Below are 24,388 nucleotides of genomic sequence, written 5' to 3' on the forward strand. Positions count from 1 at the left end.
TTTGACAGATTTAGCATATACAATATATAACAGTTTAAGATCCTCCCTCAGTTTTTGATAATATGGCATTTGATTAAAGGATATCTAGACTTCATTACAGTTCATCAAAGAAAGGAAATGAAAGCTAGTCTTAAAGGAGACACATTTTCAGCTGCATCCAAGTTCTCAGTTCATCCATTTTTAATGTGACTCTGAAGAAGTTATTATGAAATGTTTTGAGAGATTGGTGCTGGATTACATTAAGGCTAGTCTTCCACTTTCTTTGGACCCATGGCAATTTGCATACAGGAGAAACAGATCTACTGATGATGATGTCCTTTTTACTACATACTGTATCGAATCACTTAGAACAACAGGAGACTTATGTGAGCCTGTTGTTTATGGGTTATAGTTCTGCTTTTAATACCATTCTACCCAATATGTTGTTTTTTGAAATGATCAACCTGGGATTACCTCAGAAGATTTGCATGTGGGTAAAGGACTTTCTGACAGATAGGCCACAGTCAATAAGGATGGGATCTCACCATTCTTCTATCCTGGTACTAAGTACAGGAGCTCCCCAGGGCTGTGTGCTAAGTCCCTTCCTCTATTGCCTGTACACACATGATTGCACCCCACTGTATAACACCAACACAATTATTAAATTTGTGGATGATATGACAGTGGTGGGGCTCATAAACAAGAAGTCTGCTTATAGAAAGGAAGTACAAGGGTTGATACTCTGGTGAAAAGAAAATAATCTTACACTTAACATAAAAAAACTAAAGAACTCATAATTGATTTTAGGAGGAAGATTTTTATATGTGTGTGTGACGTTCCTCTTTCACGTCACAATGGTCAGGACACTCTCTCATTCACACTTTATTTACGCTGCCACCAACCATTCCCTCATAAAACTCTTCAGACAAAAGTATGATTTTTAAAATAAAAACTTAAGTTTATTGATAATAACAAAAGGAATGGTAAATCACTATTTATTTATTTATTTATTTATTGGACTTATATACCGCCCTATAGCGCTACAAGCACTCTCCGGGCGGTTTACAATTTTAATTATACAGGCTACACATTGCCCCCCCAGCAAGCTGGGTACTCATTTTACCGACCTCGGAAGGATGGAAGGCTGAGTCAACCTTGAGCCGGCTACCTGGGATTTGAACCCCAGGTCGTGAGCACAGTTTTAGCTGCAGTACAGCGTTTTAACCACTGCGCCACGAGGCTCTTTAATAATTAAAATAAAAAGGCAATCAGTAATAATAAAGTATCCCCTCATACACACTATCACTCAGACCTTAACTCTTCATGACTCTTAACTCCAAAACTCTTAACTAACTGACTCACATCATTCACTCCCCTCCCCCTTATATGCACAGCTCCACCTCCTGGAGTCCCACCTCCTGCTCTGCTATAGGCAGATGGGTTCCAGCATAACCATGATAGGCAGGTGACGTCATCACAGCCGTCACAGTGTGCATGTGGGCCTGGTCTCTGGGTGCCTGTGTGAATTTCGTTGTATGGTATACCATGTACAGTATATACTTACAATGACAATAAATTATTATTTGAAGAAAATTAGACACACACGCCACACACAAGTTTTTTAGGTTACAGGTTTGTCATATGTTCAGTATTCCTTGTTATGATAATGATTATATGTCATTGATTCTGATGCATGACATCCCTTCCAGCATATTATAGGTATAAAACACTCAGAAGAGGTTTTCCAATCTCTTTCGCTGGTGATAGCTCGCCCAAGGTCTCTCAGGTGACAGGTTATGTAACCCAGTGGTCCCCAACCTTGGGCCTCCAGATGTTCTTTTTTATTTTTTTCCCCCATTTTTTTATATATTTATTTAGGAACAGGGATAAAGGGTACAAAAAGAAAGAGGGGATAGAGAAGGAAAAATGGTTTTGGAGGATAGGAGAGCATAAAGTATAACATCATCCAATCAATTCATATTACTAATACATATCAACTTTTTGCTTTTTCACAGCTTGATTACCCTCCTGCTTTTATCTTATCATTTAATTTTAATTTTATTCTATGTTATTCCAACATTGTCTGGTAGCTGCTGCCATTTATACAATACATCCCATCGTTCAGTTTCTTTTTGAATTGAACAGTCTTTCAGCCCATCTGACAGAATATCCATTTTTTTCACTTCCCATATTTTCACCATAAGATTGTCTGGTTTCAGTATCTCTGCCTCCTTAAGATTTTTGTCATAATGCTTTTTAATTTTGGAAGCTGCATGGGTCACTGGATAACTCTCTACTGCATTCATATTACCTGGTGTCATGTCTAATACAGACGATTCTAAAGTTTGTACAACTTCATTTAAGTTTTGTTTGGCATCTACTGTCCCCTCTTTCGTCCCTTTCATCAAATCTTCTATTTTGCTAAGACCTGCATTCACTCGCTGGAACCCTGTTAATATTAGCCTTTGTATATTAATCTGCCATTCCTTTTCTATTTCTTGCACCACTATTCCAGAACTTTGGGATTGAACAGACCAAATCTTCATTTGTTCTTTTGAATTTTTGGGGTCCATCTCAGGCTTTGGGGTTTGTATAAATACCACAATAATCACCCCCTAGAAATCCTTCCACAGTTTCCACAATTTTATCAACAATTCAAACCCCTCATCATAAACCTCCCCTTAGATCTCCCTCCAATCTTTATCCAAATATTGTAATATAAAAATGAACTTTTAGCCCAGCAAATACAATATCAAATAGAACCATGACACAGTTATTTCTTCTTCTCCTGGGTTCAGCAAACTTCTGTTATTAGACACACGTGGTCTGCAGTCCGACAAACAAAACAACAATCATAAAGTCTCAAACTGTCCAGTAGATTGTCCTTGGAGCTCGTCTTGTGATCTTCATTAACCCCTTAATGCTCCTTAGTCCAGTCGGCCACATCAGCTCCTTCTCCCGAAAACCACCAGATTCTATTATTTATAGTTCCCAAAGTCCAGAGAAGGCAAAGAATAACATATCCCAGCCACACTGCATCCACCGAAGTCTCTTAAATCCAGTCAGACGGTGTTGCTGTCTGGGATCCTTCTCCAGAAACATAAGATTTATTTTTCCATCTCAGACTCTCGGCTTTAGAATCAGCCTGGTGTTTTAAGAGTTCACTTGGAGAAGCTTAGTTTCGCTTTTGAGTCAGACTGATAAGATAAACCCACCGCTGCATTTATTCTTTCAGCCAAATATTTTCATTCTTATTTCAGCTTAATGAGGCTGTTTCATAAATCAGAGGCTTCGGCTTACTTACTTGTTATATATTATTAGTTTATATTGATTGCTCTCCTCTCCCCCGGTAAAGGGTTCCTCATGGCTCAGTGCCAAAAAATGGCGCTGCTCCAGTCCGTGCACAGTGATTTCTTCAGAAGAAAAAAGTCCGGGTCTGCCTCCCTTTCTTCTCCTTCTGCTGCTCACCATCTGCTTCAGAGAGACTTCTTCTAGACTCTCCTTTGATCCCCATTTCAAAAGGGGGATCCCGGGCCGGAGGGTTCCAGTTTTTTCCAGAGAGCTCTTCTCTGGAGTTGCTGGCAGCACCGCAACAAAGCCCCGCCTCAATAGTCGGCCTCCAGATGTTCTTGAACTTCAACTCCCAGAAACCTTCACCACCACCTCTGCTGGCCAATATTTCTGGGAGTTGACGTCCAAGAACATCTGGAGGCCCAAGGTTGGGAACCACTGATGTAACCCCAAGAGCCACACATCTTCCAGGTGATCTTGACAGGGATATTTTTGGTAAGGAGCTTCCCTGTGCCAGGCCACATGCTATTCCTACAGTTTACATCAATATTTTTACATTGGATGGCAATGGCTAAGCAGAATTCAAGACAACACTCTTCTGTCACGCTACTGGAGATGCCTTTGGCATTCCCCGCATGTCTCCTCCTACACAGGAACACTCCTGCCCCTTGTTTGACCTATCTTGATTACCGGCCATGGACCAGCCATCATCAATGCTAGTTCTATTTCCCTGGACTTAAAAAAAAAGCTGGGCTTTAAGTAACCTAGGAATATCTGAGGAATTCAAGTCCTGCAAATTCTGATCTGATCTGATGTACCTCTTGGATTAATGTCAATTAAAACTTAGTCACCCAGTGGCACTTCCCCTTCCTGAATGTTGTTTTGATTTAATTGCTGATTTTTTAAAAAAATGTTTTTAAATTGACACTTTTGGAGAAAAATATGTTCAGAAAAATGTGTTGTAGGAGTAAGCACATCTTAACAAACATGCCCATATTTAAATTCAGACACTGGGGAAAAGCCACTATGGTCGGGGACAATTTGAGGCATGGAAATGGTGGAGGAAGGAGGTTTAATTGTCGCTAAGAGAACCTGGGGGCAACACATGATGCATGTTTTTTTTAATATTAATACAGGAATGGGAGTGCAATAGCTTTGGGGTAAAGAAAGCTGAAGGTGACATGGATCGAAAGTAGATTGACTTGTCCCTTCCTTGCAGGGATGGGGACTTGAGTTGCCGGAACTGCAATCAAGTCGTACTTAAGTTGCAACTTGATTTGGACTCAACTCGACTTCCCCCCCCCAAAAAAAAATGACTTGGACTTGATTCACAATTTGGAACCTACCCACCTCTTCCTTTTTTCTTGGGACGAAAAGACTTAATAGGCATTCAGACTTCGGGCTTGGTACCAAAGTCTCGGACTTGGGACTTGGACATGAAGCATCCCTGCTTCTTTGAGTAGCTTACTACAAACAGACAAAGGTGGTTGGTGCAATTTTCATACATAATTAATACTAGAGCTGGAGTCCCGAAGGCAGTTCGTGTTGTTCTGCCAACTCCTGCGACGTTGCTGGAACCAGTTATATTGGCTCTTGCCTTTCCATTGGACCATTTCAGCAAAGTGGAGAGGAGGGATCTGCTGCTTGGGTAACAGCCTATCCTCCATATTACTTTACCCAGGCTTCATGCTCTGGAGAGGACATTCCTCGATGCAGAGCATGTCACCATAGTCCCTCGAGACTGAAGGATGACTATGATGACTACTATGACTACTAGAATGGGGCTAAGTAGGGTGTCAGCTATGGTGACTAAAAACTATACTCTGCACCTGAATTTACTGTGGTTTTAATATTAGCTAAACATTAGCTGAAACAAAATCATCTGTGAATCTATATATATTAGGCTGTATTCTTAACACTTTTCCCACCACATGCAGATGTTAGGAGGATGAAGATGGTGGCCTCACGCTCATCGTCTTCACGATAATTATTGTAATTCTATAGAAAATGAGGCTCTGAAGAGGCAGGGATCTGAATTTCACAACCTTTCACTCTTGGTGTCAAAAAGAAAATAAAACTCTCTTTTCTTCAAGCACTAAGGTTTCTCACCGCGAGATTTTTCCCTCAGAGAAATGTTGCTGAAAATCTCACAGGATTTATCTAAAGTTTTTTGGGGGAAAAATATTCAGAGGAGACATCGATTTGTGCAGAATTAAAGTCAAACCTGTGCAAAATGTCCTCTTTTCTGCACAGAGTTCCCCAGAATCCTACAGGGGGTTCTCCCCTAAAAAAAAGGTTAGACAGTCTTCTCTGCAGTATAAGCAGATGAGAAGCTAAATAAAAGGTAGGTAAAATGAGAATGGGGCCTTGTTATCAGCAGAAACCAGGAAATCTTGCTGGCAGTGAGGAAGTCTCAGAGGCTTCACATAAGAAGATGAATACTCATCCATCCTTATGTCTGATTTTTGTGTGCACCACCCACACACTTTAGTTTGAGGAGTATTTTAAAATAAAACCTGAGAAAAATAATACCTGTTTTTACTGCTACTGTTGTGGGGGGGGGGAATACTGTACTGCCCATTCATAACAAAATAATCTCACCTTTTTTAAAAAAATGGGACAGATGCCTATAGCCCTTAATCTGAACTAGAGGAGATACTTCAGTTTGGTGAATATTTATTTATTTATTTATTTATTTATTTATTTATTTATTTATTTATTTATTTATTTATTTATTTATTTATACCCCACCCATCTGGCCTATAAGACCACTCTAGGCGGCTATTACTGCCTTCTTGAACCATGAGAATATAAAAGTCACTTCCTACCTAAATGCCAGCTTATGGGCTATCCCAAACTGGAACTTAATAATTAATTGTGTGTTGTCAGGTCAATTCAGACTTATGGCAATCTATTCCAGGGGTCTTCTAGGTTTAAACCTCCTAAAACTTGGTAGGCTGTAATCAAACCACTTAAAGTGGAACCACGAAAATCCACTTGAGTTCTTTGTGGAGCTGAATTGAGTGTAATTCCTAGCTGCAGTAATTTGACTTCCAGATTTTTATAAGCTTTTAAAATAATATATTCAAAAGAAGTGATTTTACTTTCTCTTGCCTTTTAATGGGGAACGAGACTTCCTCTGCTCTGATTTACTTTCAATAAGAAGCTTTGTGACAAAACTACCAATTTTTAATCCTTGGTGCATAGAACATATTAGACTAAGAAAATATTACAGAATATCCACAGAAAATATTAGACTAAGTTGCTTGACATTAGGCTGGAACATCATGAATTCCCTCTGAGGAATAATAAAATATAAATACTAAGCTCCAGTTTTCACTTATGTGAGCTGTCTCATTGAATGAACCTAACCAATCCCTCTTCCCTGAAATATTATGAATAAGTATTTCTGTTCTACTTTGGGTGCATCATGAGAAGATAGGATTCTCTGGAAACGACTGTAGTGCTGGGAAAGGTGGAAGGCAGCAGGAAAAGAGGCAGACCAAATATAAGATAAATTGACTCTGAAGGAAACACAGGCTTAAGTTTTCAGAGGCTGAGCAAGGCTGTTGAGGACATGACATTTTGCAGATTGCTCATTCACAGGATTGCGTTAGGTCAGGGGTGACTTGACAGCAACGAATTTCTGATTATTTTTAAAAATGACATATTCTAGTGAGATCAGCTTCTTTATAAAGATCAAACTACATGAGTGCACTGGATAAAAGATGTAACCTCTCAATCTTGATTGACAGAAATGAGAGTTTCACTGAAAATGTCTGAAGGCGAATAATGCATTTATCTACTTCAATTAAAATTTATGGAATTTTTCTTCATTTACAAGTTGGTTCTCATTCTCTTCTCTTCTCAGAAACGCACAAAACAACTCACTCTCTTGTGGGACATAGAGAGTGATTTTGTAGTTTTGCCTCCCCACACAAAAGTACTTTTTGAATTCTGTGGGGCTTACAGTTGGGTAGTGGATATAAGATAGACATAAAAGACAAAGTGACCCTGCAAACTATATCTCATTCCCCCTCCAAATTTCCTGTACTGTATGAGTAGCATTTAACTGCCTCCTTCCTGCAGCCTGTGCAAGGAACATGAAAGAGGCAATTACAAAATATGAAAAATTGCTGCCCACCCAAGGATGAGAGTATTGTAAACATGTTTTGCCAGAGATCAAACTCTTTTTTAATTCAAGTAGAATTTTCAGAATATAAGTGCAAGCTTGGCCAGAGACTGTGCGGCTGGAGGTGCTCAGGAGTCATAATCCTAAAACAAACTTTTCCAATCTCTGAATTTCATCATTTTCTCTTAAATCATTCAGATGGAACTGCCTAGCATTCATGGTTGACAGTCATCCCTTTATCCATTTAATAGCAATAGTGCTTAGCTTGGCTGCACACACAGTCTGTAGGCATGCAGTGCAGGGCAACCCCAGCATCAATGCACAACACTTTAATTTTAAAACTCTAATGCCCGCCCCCAGTGTGATATCAATTGCAGGTACAATTTCACTCATTTTAGTTATTGCTAAATACAATGAGGCAGTGTAAAAGGTTTGAGGGTTTTGCAGAACAATTGGACAGAGCGATAACTACATGTTTTGCCTTTTATCTCAGTTTCTACAGATTTAGATTATTTTTTGTTAAAATATAACTGTTGGAAAACCAGGGCCATAAACATTGTAAATGGGCACCATATGCCATGGCTAGGATACAGATAAAATCCAGCCAAATGGCTAATATGGCAATGGGACCTATCACACTTCGTTCCTTTCCATAGGTTTTCCTCTTCCACCCAATGTTCAAATGCATTTTCATCACATTCCTCCACCCACTATTTCCAGCCAACCACAAAACAAGGAACAGAACTTCAAATTCATTATCTCTTCCTGAATACACATACACACATGCTTCACAACGAGAGAAGGAAAATTAATCAGACAACAAGATTACACAGAAGAAGCTGTGTTGTTCCGGTGGCTGACAGGCCAGAATTTAAAGGTTAAGTAAGTAGGGACGTGGTGGCGCTGTGGGCTCAACCACAGAAGCCTGTGCTGCAGGGTCAGAAGTCGTAAGATCGAATCCACGCGACGGAGTGAATGCCCGTCGCTTGTCCCAGCTCCCGCCAACCTAGTGGTTTGGAAATGGGGATGAGCACCGCCCCCTAGAGTCGAACACGACTGGACAAAAATTGTCAAGGGGAATCTTTACCTTTAAGTAGCCTGATCTGAAGAGCCCCAACTGAAATGAACTGCAAAAATTTGGATCAAACTTCAAGGTTTCTTGTTCTTGAGGAGACCCCCACCCTGTAGCAGTCCTTCTTCTTCCAATATATATTCTTATTGATGATTTAAACTGAAGGTTAAAATCAGATGGGTAACCTTGTAATTTTACTACAACGGAAACAACAAGGAGTCGTGTGGCATCTTAAGGACTAAGTCCAGGATTCTACTGAGGAAAAGCAAAATGGAAGGGCAACCATGCAACGAATTGCTCCCTTCTGATGGGCTGTCCTTTGCATTCCCAGTCACATACTGGTTGGGCACTCAGTGAGTGACCAGTCATTTGACTGATAAGGTGAAAACAGCCCATGGGGGGGAGGAGTAACCATTTGTGAGATTTCCCTTGTGCATGCCATTTCCCCCAACAGGATTCTATTTATTATTTATATTTATTTTATTTATTATGTTTATAGCCCACCCATCTAGTCATATAGCTTACTCTGGGCAGGTAACAACATAGCATATAGCAATTTACAGTTTAAAATGAAAATGTATTACTAAGAAACACAATGATCCAAGATGGAAGCCTAACAAGCTTTATTTGGCATAAGCTTTAATGCACTGTGGCCCACTTGCACCTAAGTGGATTATACTCCATGAAAATTTATATCAAATCAAATGTGGTGCCACAATATTTCTTGTTATTTTTGGTTTTAAATTGGTGTTTCTTCCTGCTTATATACCACAAGAGATACAACACTTACTAGGTGTAAAAACAAACAAAAACTGCCCCCCATATCTGCTTTCTTCAATAGTTACTGTAACTATTCAACTGTAATTTTGTCATATTTTCCTCAATAAATACACAAATAAATACTCAATAAATACACAAAGGAGGTAAGGTCCTTTCCATTTTTAAAAAACTGTTCTGGACAGGTTTTGGAGGGTGGGTTTGGACTGGGGGGCGTTATTGTTGTTTTGTTTTTGGATTTGTGTTTTTCCCCCAGTCCCAGCGTGGGACTTGCTCTGTTTTTTATTATTATTATTTTTATTTATTTATTTTTTGTATTTTTTTGAAATGCTGGAATGGATTAATCCAGTTCCCATGCATTTCAATGAGAAATGGTGCTTTGACCTATGAACATTTTGACTTACAAACATCATTCCGATACGTATTAAGTTCGTAAGTCAAGGCACCACTGTATCTATAGTAAGGATATAAATTCTGATATATCTCATTGTGAAGATGGTGTGAGATTTAATTCCATTCTTAAAATCCCCCACACACACATTTGATATAAAGAATGCTTTGAAAGGATTATTATTGTGCAGAATAAAAGAAACAGACAATGCTACAGAGCAGTAGAGTGGTAAGAGAAAGCAAGCTGGGATAATGGCTGCTTTGCTTCATGAAGATTTGGCAGTTTTAAGTTTTGGGTGGGTCGTTTGGCTGTTTGTCCTTCTGTGCTTGGTGTGTTTCCTTATGGAGACCTTAAAGAGGACCCCTCAAAAGTTCTCTGACTTGGTCTTGGCTGAAAGCAAGGAATTTTACAGGCTTTCTAAATGTTTTGTGTTCAGGTGCCTTGTGAGTCAACCCACCCAAAACCAGTGAGGAATTTTTATTCTTCACATCTCTGGTATGAATACCCATATTTAAAATACAAAGGTATGCACTTATACTTGCATTTATGACTTCCTGTAGAAATTGACTGTCTGAGAGATGTAATTGCACAGTTTGTTTCTTTTAGATAAAAGCAGTTTTAATGTATTTATTCAGGCTCTTTCTCAGCACTTTCCACGGAACACAGCTTAAATACAAAATCTTTCAAATACTGCAGTATAATGTATTTATGGAAAGAACATCCAGATGGTGTACTTCTTTATTTGATTATTCCAGTACACAAGATTTGCACCTTAGAACAGGCACCAATCATTTGGTATTAATTGCCTCAATTATAGTTTTGATTGAGAGTTTTAAGAATTCTCATCAAGCACATCTTCCAACACTATTTTCAAGGTAATCTGATCAACTGATTGTATTTTCAATACCCTGCGAATAATAAACATAATTTCTGGCACTCCAGAGTGGCTCTAAGGGTACAGATCAGTAACTTTAGTAACTATAGTCCATTTGCAGGTGACTGGCACGTTGCCAAGTTGGAACACTTCGTCCGTCCAATTTCGATATGAAAAAATGTTTTGTATTCTATCTTTACTTTAATAAATCTAAATCAAACACAAAATACCTCATTCAGGCACCTAGAAAAACATTAATCAGAGCATGTGAATAGTAGTAGTAGCCAATCCCATCCCTTCTGTTGTCATGGAGACTGACAGCATGAAGAGAAAAGCCACTGCTATGCATAGAAGGTCTTCAAGCTGTGGCCACAGTGGGACTTACATTAGTTACATCTTATTTGGATTACCATAAGATTCTGTACATGGGGATGCCTTTGGAAAGGGCTTAAAAATTTCAACAGGTACAAAATGTTGTTGCCTGAGTGCTAACTCGGATTAGTTATAGATATTATATAATTTCAGTGACAACAGCTCTATTTCCAGAATCCACAGTGCAGGGTTTAATCTATAAAGCCTTAAAAAAAAAAACTTGGGTCCAAGCCATCTATAGATCACATCTCCCTAAAGGAGCTTTAAGGTAATCAGGGAGCCCTTTCTCCCGGTCCCATCTCCCTCACAGGTGTAGCTGGTGAAGACAAGGGAGAGGACCTTCTCGGTTGCCTGATGGAACATGCGCCATAGCAGGTTGGTGGATCCTGCTGAAAAGGATGGTTTGCAGTAAGGGGAGCAGGAGGGAAAAAGCTGTGTCCATTTGTCTAATTTCAACTCATAGTATATGCCACTACAGTACTGTCTAGCTACATATATCACAACTGCAAGTAGGGTAATGAAACCAGGGCTTTGACTCCAGATGTCCAAATGTAGAAGGTACAGAAAAATGTTCTTGGGGGAACAAGTTCATGGGCATAGATATTTGCTGATAGAAGGGTGTGAAGCCACCTGCCTTTAGTGCACTTACCACCTCCAGCTGCTGCTTCCCAGAGAGACAGAAACACAAAGGAGGTGGGCTTAACACAGAATTTATATGCCATTATGCATTGGACCCAGATTTTCTTCCCATCTTTTCCCCACATACTGTATGCTGATCTCATGTGACCCAAGATTCTAGTGAGATCAGAGCAATGAAGCCTCAAGTGCCAAAATTGCTAGTTATGATTCTGGTGTGCATTAAAATAATAAATTGGGTTCTTCAGGTAAGTTCTCTCTCTCTCTCTCTCTCTCTCTCACACACACACACACACACACACACACACACACACACACACCTCTCTCTCTCTCTCTCTCTCACACACACACACAGACACACACAAACACTCTCTCTCTCTCTCTCTCTCTCTCTCTCACACACACACACACACACACACACACACACACACACACACACACACACACACACACACACACACACACACACACACACACACACACACACACACACACCCCTTATAGCACTCCTTCGGATATCCAACAAATGATGCAGAAATGCTTCATGCGAAGATTCTTCTAATGGCCATTCTTTGTTTTCACAGCAGAGAAATTACTTTGAGAAATGATGCAAGGTTCAGAAGCCTGCAAGTGAGTCTCAGCAAAATTACTGAGCTACAGCACCTAACATAGAGGATTATTTAAAAAAATCTGTAGCCTGGGAAAGGTAAGGAGTCTCTCTCATAATATAAGAAAAAGGGCACTCCCTACCCAAATCCCCAGACTTGAGGTTAAATGAGACAAGTCTGTTGGGGGATTCTTTAAGCTGAAAATGTCTGTCCAAAATCTGCTTCTGTCAACAGAGGTCAAGCTGCCACACAACAGCATAGCAAAGCAACTATTTTTGAGACAGCTCCAATCTTTTGGTTTTTCAAGTTCTTAGAACCATTTTTTTAAAGGAATGGAGAGAGGAAATAAAACTTTGAAAATAAGCTGGAGGACCTGGATATGCAAAGTCAGCTAAACTAGGAAATTCACAGCAAATAAGTTGTGTATATTAAAATGCAACATATATTTATAGGCAAAATAATCCTTAACATGTTCCAAGGGCTTCTGATTCTTTCCACAGTCAATTATGTTTCCAGCTGAGACTTTTTCTACTGACACTGGAAGGAGCAGTGGCTACAGTGTACAATTCTGTGCACGTTATTGGATTTCTGAGCTCTATGATGTTTCATTAAAAGGAAATTATTCAGAACTGTCAACAAAGAGGTAGCATCATTATTACTGCAGAATTCACCAATATTACTCCACCATAGTGAGATAAATGGAATTCTGGTGGCATTAAGACCAGTATCTGTAAATATATTTTAATGCTTTGGATTGGATTGTTTATTTTTATTTTATTGTTTTTATTTTCTGTTCTTTCAAATTGGTATTTTAATCATGGTATTGTTGTGCTTGTTGTAAATTGCCCAGAGTGGTCCTCATCCATAAGTATGGTATGTTATGGTATGGTATGGTGTAAATAAACAAATAAACAAATAAATGCTGATGTCAGTGGTGATTGCAGTTCAAAGCTTCATCTACTCTGATTTGATTATATATCTGGAGTCATGGACACAATTAAAAGTGTACATTCAAGTTCATGAATCAACTTTGAAACAATCAAGGACGGAGAGGGCATGTTATGACATTACATTTTGTGGCTGGGAAGCTTAAAAACAACTGAGACATAATTTCATAAAGTTTGTGAATGTGATATGCATTCAGCATGTTTTCTTTTATCTCTGCCATCAACAAAATGTGGGAAATATACATAAAAAGTTGTAATTGTTCTGCATAATTTGTAGAATGTTACTTAATACTAATAATGGAGACCTTTAAGCCATGACAGAGAGGTGAGACAGTCAGAGCATGCAAATGTTTCTTAGAAGTTTCAATGTGTTATTCAGTGCTTCATTCAGTGCCTGGAAAAAAGAACAATGACTTGAAATCACTCCTGATAAAGGTGAAAGAAGAAAGTGCAAAAGCAGGACTGCAACTAAACATTTGGAAGGCAAAAATCATGATTACAGAAAGACTGCATACCTAAAATGTTGACAATAAAGAAACTGGAGTTGTTAAAGACTTTGCATGCCCTGGTTCAAGCATAAATCAAAATGGAGATTGCAGCTAAGAGATCAGAAAACAAACAAACAAAAAAAACAACAACTGAGACTTGGAAGGGTAGCAATGAAGGAACTAGAAATTATCATTAAGTGTAAGGATACATCACCAGAAACCAAGGCTAGGATTATCTAGGTTATTGTATTCTTACTATGTATGAGTGTAAAAGGTGAACAATGAAGAAAGCTGACAGGAAAAATAAACCCTGATTTGTCTAAAATGTGATGCTAGAGAAGTGTTATGGACACCCTCAACTGCAAGGAAAACGAACAGGTTCTAGATCAAATCAAGTCTGAACTCTATGTAGAAGCAAAAAGGATGAAACTGTGTGAATGAAAAATGTTGTACTTGTACCATTATCATAGGTAAAGGTTCCCCTTGACAATTTTTGTCCAGTCGTGTTCGACTCTAGGGGGCAGTGCTCATCTCCGTTTCCAAGCCATAGAGCCAGCGTTTTGTCCCAAGACAATCTTCCGTGGTCACATGGCCAGTGCAACTTAGACACGGAACGCTGTTACCTTCCCACCGAAGTGGTTCCTATTGATCTACTCGCATTTACATGCTTTCGAACCGCTAGGTTGGCGGGAGCTGGGACAAGCAACGGGAGCTCACTCCATCGCGTGGATTCGATCTTATGACTGCTTGGTCTTTTGATCCTGCAGCACAGGCTTCTGCGGTTTAGCCCGCAGTGCCACCACGTCCCCCATGTTGAGTATAATAATACTAGAGAGGAAGGCCAAGTATGAGATACATTGAATTCACAGAGGAAGCCGTTAATAGAAGGTTAGCAGTGCTGTTAAGGAACTACATTTTGCAGATCGCTCACAGGTTCAGAGGTGATATGACACCACACAACAAGAACTTATTGCTTGCCAGTAGCTGGTTCCTTTTCTCATTACTGTTTACCAATGACTAATGACTAAACTAACACATTATTAATGTATTGTACTGGGTTGTTTTTTGTTTGTTTGTTTTTTTAATTTTCACAAATCACCCTCTTTAGGAGAGAGGATATGTGTAGCTCTTTCACGAAGTTAATAACACCCTAGGAGGTTTATGAACAAGGCATAAAGCTAGTTCATGCAACTTATTGATAACCTGATAAGCACTTCCAAGAGGTTTCCTTGCAAAGACGCTGTGTGTGCCCCATGTGGCTTATGCTGGGGTTATAAAAAAGGAGGGGGAGGATTGGTTTTTGTCATCATGGCAGTACTGGATGTGGCAGCAGTCATATTTTGGAGTAATACAATTTGTTACTAGTCATAAAGAAACTGCCTAAAATGCTCAAGCTTCAACAATGCTTAAAATACCTGAAATATTCCCTCAAATGTACTGTTTATAGAATAATGAGTAAAAGCCAGAACTAGCAATTTTGGCTTCTGGTGCAAGCAATGTAATTGATAATGTGAACATAAAAGAGGAAATAATTGCAGCACTGAATTCTTTGCCTGCTTCTCCCCTCTTTTACAAGGTAGCAGCAGCACAATCGAAACTGCAAGCATGCCTAATGAGCTCTGAGTAGACTTATCTTGCAATGAGCAACACCTTGTCTAACCACAGAATCCTGGTAGACCTGTCAGAGGATGCTTCTTTCTCTTCCTACCTGGGGAAAATCTTACAGAACCTCTTGGCCAGACAAGAAATCTTCCAGTCTTGAATGCAAGCAACATATTATGCAACACAGCAGCCACGAAATTGGGGGTGGGGGGAGTTAATCTCTTCATCATACAAGTGTTAGTTTGCTCACTGATTCAATGTGAATGTGGATAACACTAATATTTATGAAATAAGAAACTTGTTCTAAAGTTGTTTATTTTTATTTATTTTTTTTAAAGTCTATTCTCTGCTTCTCAGGGGAATGGTACATTCTGATTAGGGCTGGATACAGAAACAGTTACATTTTCCATTTTAAAACATGTGGAGATTTTGTCTCAGTAGGTCTGGACCCTGCTATCTGTTTTACAGTTGGTGAGGCAAATTAGATTGATTATTTGTTTGTTTGTTTGTTTGTTTATTTGTTTATTTATTTGTTTCAATTTTTATCCCACCATTCTAATAGCCAGACCACTACCCTGAGCAATTTACAATAAGAGCATCAACAACAGAAATTAAGAAATTAAACAAAAGAGCAAACAGAACCCCAATTTAAATCTATAATGGTATAGATTAATCTAATCTAATCTACTCTAATCTGATAGTTATATCTGTTTAACTCTTCCTGTACTCCATCTGCAGATAACAACTAAAAAATTGCAAACTCTTGAGGCTACACCATCATACAGTACTCAGCTTTTAATATTAAATATATCAGCTCATGCTCATGAGCACTGAGATGAAAGACTGAGGTCAAGGGAAGAAAAGAATGTCAAGAAGGTCTTCAGCAATGCTCCATGCTTAGCTATGTTCTGGCACATATAACAACACTGGTGACATAGAAACAAGCAATCTCTACACCTTTTTCTTTTTCTTTCCTTTTTTTATTTTACATTCTCATTACAATATCTTCTCCCCCTTTCTTGATTGAGGCTTTTGTGAATGGAAGTTTGCTTTATCTACACCACAAAATTAACTCAAATTGACCTACTTTACATTTTTTACAATCCATGAACAGGACCTGTGTGTCATTCTTTGTACTTTAATTGAGTTTCTTATCAGACATTTTCCCACTTTGGTTCACACAGATGGATTTGAGGTTTGATTGTTTTATCTTTTGTCCTAAAGCACAAGGCTTGTTTCAGACTTGCTCAGCCTTCGGTGTCATGATATGCAGGCACAGGAAGAAAGAGACTCTGCCTCTACCCAGTTCAACATTCTCTTCAGAGTGACTCAGAGTAAGATCTATATCGAGTGTTATTACTGAAACTATGGAGCAGGTGGTTGAAGTGGCATAGGAAGTGCGAAACTGTAGAAGAGCAGGAGGACACGTGCTCCAAAATGACTGGCACCAACACATTTGAACTACCACTTTCCTCAGCAACACTAGGCCTGATCCTCATCTTTGTAAAGGTGAAGAAAAACAGCTGCACTGCATTTGTACTACACTGCATATGTCATGTTGCTTGATGCTGTGACACTTGCAGCACCAACTAAAACACAAAGTACACGGTAATGCACCTGCATGGATAACCAAATGCCTTTTTCTTTTGTAGCTAAGGGATAAAATGACACATTCCTATTTCAAGTACAGAAGCAAATTCAGCAGTTGGATCTCAGTTGATCGCATGGTATCTTCTCAAAGGTGCTAGTCTGGGTAAAGGGGCACAGGCATCACCCCAAAGGAGATACATCTGTTCTTCCATATATTACATATTTTAAAAAAATTCATTTCCCTCCACCTCCACTCCACACTATCCACTGCCCAAGGCAAACTCTGTCTAACTCAATGATTCCCAACCTGGGGGTCCCTGATGCTCAAGGGAATCATGAAGTGTCTTCCGGGGGGTGGGGGAGATCATGACTCACCTTATATTTATTTATTTATTTGCAATATTTTTTAGCCGCACCATTACCAGTGGCTTCTGGGCGGCGTACAACATTAAAAGTTAAAAACATTTTAAAAGACAATATAAAATATCATATATTGAAATAATTCTTAAAACATTAAAATTAATAAGTCCTGCTGCTGTATTGTAACCCTTGTTAAATAGTTTCTTCCTTGACCTAATTAAACAGGCTCTTTGGGGGAGAGAAAGAACTCTCTACTTTCTGAGAAAGGATAACTTTACACCATTAAAAATGCCTTTTTATGGAAACATGGCAGGAGTGTCTCACATTACCTGGCTATTATAAAAGGGGTTCACCCATCAAAAAGATTGGGAATCGCTGGTCATACTGTATACACTTGCTGAAAAGTTTGATCACCATAACATAGGAACAAGCTAATCTTCAGTCTGTGCTATATAAAGACTAGACTAATTTTATTTTCCACTGTGTAATACCAGGATGATTTAAAAAAAAAAAAAAACAGATTTCCCAGTAATTAATGGGGAGAGCAGAACTTATTCATAAAATCACTTTTCACAGAGATCTCATAATGCGCACTTTGAAGAAACCATACTGCAATGGGAATAAAATAATCGTGTGGATAATCAGCATGGAGAAAACAAAGGGCATTTATTTCTAGAGCACCACTACAACTTTGAATCCTGTGCGCATGCAATGTGTTCCAATGCAACCAGAATAGTTTAAACTGAGTGGACCACTGCTTTGATGAAAACACGTCACTTATTAAATCAGTCATACAATGACAGGACAGCCTTCTGTTTCCTCACTTACTAGGTAATACTTTTTTCAGCATTAAGCATATTGTCCATCAGTTCATAGTTCTTGTTAAAGAATGATTTTCAATATAAAGCACCAAAACACCGCCATTAGGTCTGGGGGAATTAAAATATGCTGGCTGGAAACCCTGTAATACAGATCTACCCACTCAATGGGAATGATGTAATCAGTGGCAACAGATTTCAACTGATGCAAGTTGAACAGGCTTCCTTTTGCAATTTCGGGGTGTACATGACTTGTACATAGTGCAACAATGTCTTAGATGATTTTGGAAGGGGAAAATATAGCATTAGATCAAGGATCGGATACACTGTAAGGCAGCTGCATACATTTCTGCTTACCCATTCTGTCTAATCAGAACCACAAACTTCAGAGGATGCATACCTGCAACTATAAATTGCTGAGGGACCAGCATCTATTCTAGACTTCCCACAGTCACTTGCTGGCACCAAAATTCCCCAAGAGATACACAAGAGTCTGTCAGAACCAGCAGGGTTTTCTGTGTGTATGTTCTGAGATTTCAAGTCATCTTTGAGATGTATGAACTGCCCTTAAATAACATTCCTCTTGGCATTCAAGTGGTGTGTATCTGAGTGGTGGAGCTGCTTGATGGCGAGCCTATCCCAAGAGCCCACATAGGCATACAGTGGACCCTTGACTTACAGACGGCTTGACTTACAGACTTTTCGAGTTACAGACTTCTCTGGCCACAAAATTTAGGTTTGACTTGCAGCCTGAGAATTGACTTACAGACCAGAAAAAAACCAAAATGGAACAAAAACGGCCTGTTACGGGATTAATGGGTTTTCAATGCACTGTAGGTCAATGGAGACTTGACCTACAGACTTTTTGACTTGAGAACCGCCTTCCAATACGGATTAAGTTCTCAAGTCAAGACCCCACTGTATTCAGCACTCAGTGACTACTAGTTGTCACCAGTTATCTGAGAAAATGAAACAGGTATTCCCTCACCTTATTTCCCTCACGGTATTTTTCATTCAAACCAATTCATATATCACACATATATGTGTGAAGAGAACCAATGTATGCCTGAATTCACAAGGGGGAGGGATTCCATGACAATTTAAACCTAAAACCAGGCAGTACAATCCCATTTCTGTGTCAGGGCATGGTTGAACAAGATGGAGTTGGGGCAGGCAGTGTAAGTTGATTTCACTGAACAGAGAAGAAAGCGGCATTGGGGATTAGGTTAAATTTAATTTCAGTTCTTAAAATTCATTTTAGGTCGTTTAATAATGGCTTGTCTCAGTCTAATCCAGTTTTGTGTCATAGGGGGTAATTTAGACAATTAAATTGAGGTACATTTTTCTTCACTGAGGCCAAACCTTATTGGAAAAAAATAATTTAAAAAACACACAAACACAGAATTGTTCCCTGCTTAAATTGTGCGGAATTTTTCAATTGTATAGGTAGAGAAAACTGAATTGACGGATCAAAGGCAGCACACAGTTCTAAAGGACAAAAATAATTTAAAATGCTCTTAGCTGTTCTTACTTTATCTTAAGATTGTATGTGGACATCCATCACATAATAATATATGGTTACTGCATAAGATTCATTCTTTTCTCAACAGCATTAAATTTCAACCAGTAAGATGTTGCCTTTAATTCATGTTTCTATAAAAGATTTTATCTCTCCTACTTTTGCCTATGACTCAACCATTTTTATTGCTCTATTTTTTTCCTGGATTTGAGAAACAGAACCAAATTATCTTCTGAACACATCATTAAATAAAACTGTCTCTAGCTTAAAATAAATGGTGGTGTTTGTTGAAAGTACATGATCTTGAAATAGAAAATGAGGAACAATAGAAACGGGAATGATAGTTAGTAGTTTTACTGCACATTACTTGTACCGGTCCTAAAAAGAACACGTTCCAAAAAATCCAGAAATCTGCTTTAATATCTGAAATTCTCAAGTCCACTTAGCATATATACTCCTACTTTGGTATCAAGTCCTAGGAATGAGTGAGAATTCCATTCCCTGTGCAATAACAAAGACTGTACTAATGTTTATACAGCCATGTTCAAGATTAAAAGAATGTGAAATATAAACTTTCACTTGTGGGAGCAACTGAAACTGACAGATTGATCCACCAATGAATTTATCAGATTCATCCTCCTTTTTCCAAGTCTAGGTTTGAATCCTCCTTATTCAGCTGTAGTAGCATAGATTTAGGGTTGTCATCTCTGTTACCTCAGCAATTCTCCTAACGACTAAAAGCCATTTTTGTGGTGCTGAATTAGTGCTGCCACAACAGTTGATGAGATGGCTCAGCGTTAACAGTTGAAAGCAAGCAATTGTACCACGGTCCTCTGCATGCAGTGGTACCTCGACTTAAGAACTTAATCCGTATTGGATGTGCATTCTTAAGTTGAAACGTTCTTAAGTTGAAGCACCATTTTCCATAGGAATGCACTGAAAACCATTTAATCAGTATCTGCTGTTTTTCGTTCTTAAGTCGAGGCGCTGTTCTTAAGTCGAAGCATTAGTTCCCATAGGAACTAATGCAAAGATGGTTAATACATATCTACCACTACGGGGTGAACTTTTTTTTTTTTTTTTTAAATCTTCTTTTGATCTAAGGTGAACTTAGGTCATAAAAAGGGCAGGAAAGGGTTTTCCCCCCCTTTTTTGGTTCTTAAGTCAAGGCTCTGTTCTCAAGTCGAAGCAACTTTTTGCGAATGGAGCCGTTCTTAACTTGAATCATTCATATGTAGGGACATTCTCAAGTTGAGGTACCACGGAAAAACCATACCTGTAAAAATGTGATTGGTAGAAATTTAGGTTGTGAAGAATTTACCAAAATTCACAGAACCACTATTAAGAACTAAAAGGATTGAAACTCAAATGCAATAGGAAGTGAAAGTGACAAAATTTCCCATCTCTGATAAACAGGTCCTGGAGATTCCTGTATTTCATAGGTCCTTTCGGTCAGGACAGAGCTAAGAGACTCCCATGTGTCCCAAGATGTTGCAACCTTACAGAAGCAATAATAAGGAAAAATAATGGGGTAGGGGAGCAAGTGAAGAGGCACTGAGGTAAAGAAAATGAACTAAATTCCTCTCATTAGACGATGCCACCTTAGCTGTGAATCAAACCCAAGCCTCTGGGTTTATGCCTGGTATTTCCCAACTGAATGTTTAAAATCTGTATTGGGTTTCAAAATGCGATCATGCTACTTCTGAATTAGCCATGGTCATGTGGATTCATGTCACTGCTTACACCAGCTTCCTGATACATTAGTATTTTGTTCAAAACAGAATTAGGTACATGTACTAAAACTGAGTGCAAGACAGGAGGGCTTGGCATGCGCTGGTCCATAGGGTCACGAAGAGTCAGACACGACTTAACAACTCAACAACAACAACAACTAAAACTGGGGGGCAGAATCTTTTATGGAAAAAACCAAATCCTTGAATAGACTGGATGACCCAATTACAAAAAAATATTTGATAACTAGCCATGCCATGATTAGAGAGTGAAGAGAAGCCTACAACATCCTGCATCCTGCTGGAGGCTTGGAGAGACTCAATATGCATATCAGGACAAAGAGTAATTGTCATGAATCAGACAATCAGTAACTTGTTTTAAATCTCTTCTATGATATGAAAATACTATGCATAGAAATAAGGTCTCAGTATAGATCATGTATTAATCACTTCCTATTTGAATATGTATAAGTGTTAGATGAATTCCTTTCTGAATATGTATAAGGACAGATGATAAACACACGCAAAATAAAATAGAGAAAGTCATCTTCATTTCACACTTATTACTCTGCAATAGAACTCATAGAATTATCAAGTGCTATGAGCTGTATCCAGACTAACTTTAAGTTCCACTCATTACTGAAGTATGACCAACTTTAAATCCAACCTTTTATTGGGAAGAATAGATACTGTGGTATCCAGAACATATGGTACATTCCCTATATACAGTATATACAAAACTAAATCTTAATGTCCCTTCAGGGATTGCTGCCTTGTCGTGGCGAAGGGGCTTGAGTAATTCAGAGAGGCTATGGGCTATGCCGTGCAGGGACACCCAAGACGGACAGGTCATAGTGCAGAGTTCTGACTAAACGCGATCCACCTGGAGCAGGAACTGGCAAGCCACTCCAGTATCTTTGCCAAGAAAACTCCATGGACAAAAACAAAAGGCTAAAAGATATGGCACTGGAAGATGAGCCCCTCAGGTCAGAAGGCATCCAACATGTTACTGAGGAAGAGCAGAGGACAAGTACAAGTAGCTCCAGAAGATGATGCTGTTAAGGTGCTACACTCAATATGCCAGAAAGTTTGGAAAACTCAGCAGTGGCCAGAGGATTGGAAAGATCAGTCTGCATCCCAATCCCAAAGAACGGCAGTGCCAAAGAATGTTCCAACTATCACACTCATTTCACACACTAGCAAGGTTATGCTCAAAATCCTTCAAGGTAGGCTTCAGCAGTATGTGGACTGAGAAATCCCAGAAGTCCAAGCTGGATTTCGAAGGGTAAGAGGAACTAGAGACCAAATTGCTAACATGCGCTGGATTATGGAGAAAGCCAGACAGTTCCAGAAAAACATCTACTTCTGCTTCACTGACTACACAAAAGCCTTTGACTGTGTGGACCACAGCAAACTATGGCAAGTTTTTAAAGACATGGGAGTGCCTGATCACCTTATCTATCTCCTGAGAAACCTATATGTGAGACAGGAAGCAATAGTTAGAACTTGATATGGAACAACTGATGGGTTCAAAATTGGGAAAGGAGTACAACAAGGCTGTATGTTGTCTCCCTGCTTATTTAACTTATATGCAGAATACATCATGCGAAAGGCTGGACTGGATGAATCAAGAGCCGGAATCAAGATTGCTGGAAGAAATATCAACAACTTCAGATATGCAGGTAATACCACTCTGATGGCAGAAAGTGAGGAGGAATTAAAGAACCTCATAATGAGAGTGAAAGAGGAGAGTGCAAAAAACAGTCTGAAACTCAACATCAAAAAAACTAAGATCATGGCCACTGGTCCCATCACCTCCTGGCAAATAGAAGGGGAAGATATGGAGGCAGTGACAGATTTTACTTTCCTGGGCTCCATGATCACTGCAGATGGTGAGAGCAGCCACGAAACTAAAAGACTCCTGATTCTTGGGAGGAAAGTGATGACAAACCTTGACAGCATCCTAAAAAGCAGAAACATCACCTTGCCAACAAAGGTCCGCAAAGTGAAAGCCATGGTTTTTTTTCCCAGTAGCAATGTAACCTTCTCAGCAATTGTTTCAAGTCCTTCTTGCTTTCTGCCAGTACGAATGGTGGCATCTGTGTATCTTAAATACCTGCTGTTTCTTCCACAAATTTGCACTCCTCTTAAATCTAATCCAGCTTCTTCTTCTATAAGGTTTCTTAGTAGAAAAAACAAAACAAAACTGATACTGAATTATAATTTCCTTGTCACATTTTTGGACATCATGGAAGAGCTATGATTATGAACCTTAGAAAAGGCACCAATTAATAGGATCAGGAAACGGATTGGAAAGAATTATTCTGAACAATTTTTTAGGCTTTCAAATGCCACCGGACTTTTGAAACCAAGGAGCAGGTATGTTTACCTCTCAGTTCCAGGTGTCTTCCATGACTACAGTATATCCCAAGGTGGTCAGGTTCTTGTACTGTCTGAGCACTATAAAATGGTGAATTTATAGGAAAATGTGTGAGAAATTGCTGTTAATATTTCTATTTATGCATTCATAATTATTTCATTTTTTAATTATTTACCATTAAGACTCCAGTCACTCCAGTTTGAGCATGGCCAGACTTCAGAATGAATTTCAGAGCTGTTTTTAGGGACGCTTCTATTCTTTTTCCAGCAACTATGAACAGGACTATGAACTAATGAACAATTTGTTTTTCAGGAGAGTGAGTGAGGAGGTGGTATATGTTGTTTTTAGTGGCTTATGCTGTCTGAAATGGGAACACTGCCTCCATGCACACCTGTGTCCCATCTGTTCAGAAACACTTACCATTTAATTGCTTCATATTATAAAAAGCACCCAAGATCTCAAATCTTTTTTTTTTTTAATTTTACAGACCAATAGATGAGGCAGTTGTTGCCCTGGAAATTTCCTGCTAATGGATAAGGTGTATGTGTGCATATGCCTGTGCATGTATGTGCATACCAGCAAAAGAAGATCCATGAAACAATGAAGCCGGAACCTACAAAATGTACGAATTGGTACCGTGTATTTTATAATAATGTGACAGTATTACTTCTGCAGTTGCAAGGCACATTTTACCACCTCTACAACCCCCCCACCCAATTTGAGATTTTCCTTTCTGTGGGGTGCCATATTACCTAGTTTGCCATCTTGGCCCGCACAACCCGAAATAACGAGACGAGACACAGGAATATGGGTTAAAACTAG

General features: G+C 39.0%; 1 protein-coding gene and 1 long non-coding RNA gene across 8 annotated transcripts in view; one reads left to right on the forward strand and one right to left on the reverse strand.

Moving 5' to 3' along the window:
* NLGN4X (neuroligin 4 X-linked) overlaps window positions 1–24,388 on the reverse strand; it is a 223,921-nt gene that overhangs the window by 43,250 nt on the left and 156,283 nt on the right. The window lies entirely within an intron of this gene.
* The window catches only part of LOC144588157 (uncharacterized), a 28,105-nt gene continuing 13,077 nt past the window's right edge, over window positions 9,361–24,388 (forward strand). The window contains exon 1 of the long non-coding RNA XR_013543531.1: window positions 9,361–24,188. This is a non-coding gene — a long non-coding RNA (uncharacterized LOC144588157). The remainder of the gene's footprint in view (window positions 24,189–24,388) is intronic.

Source organism: Pogona vitticeps, chromosome 3 (genome assembly GCF_051106095.1).
Source record: "Pogona vitticeps strain Pit_001003342236 chromosome 3, PviZW2.1, whole genome shotgun sequence".
NCBI lineage: Eukaryota > Metazoa > Chordata > Lepidosauria > Squamata > Agamidae > Pogona > Pogona vitticeps.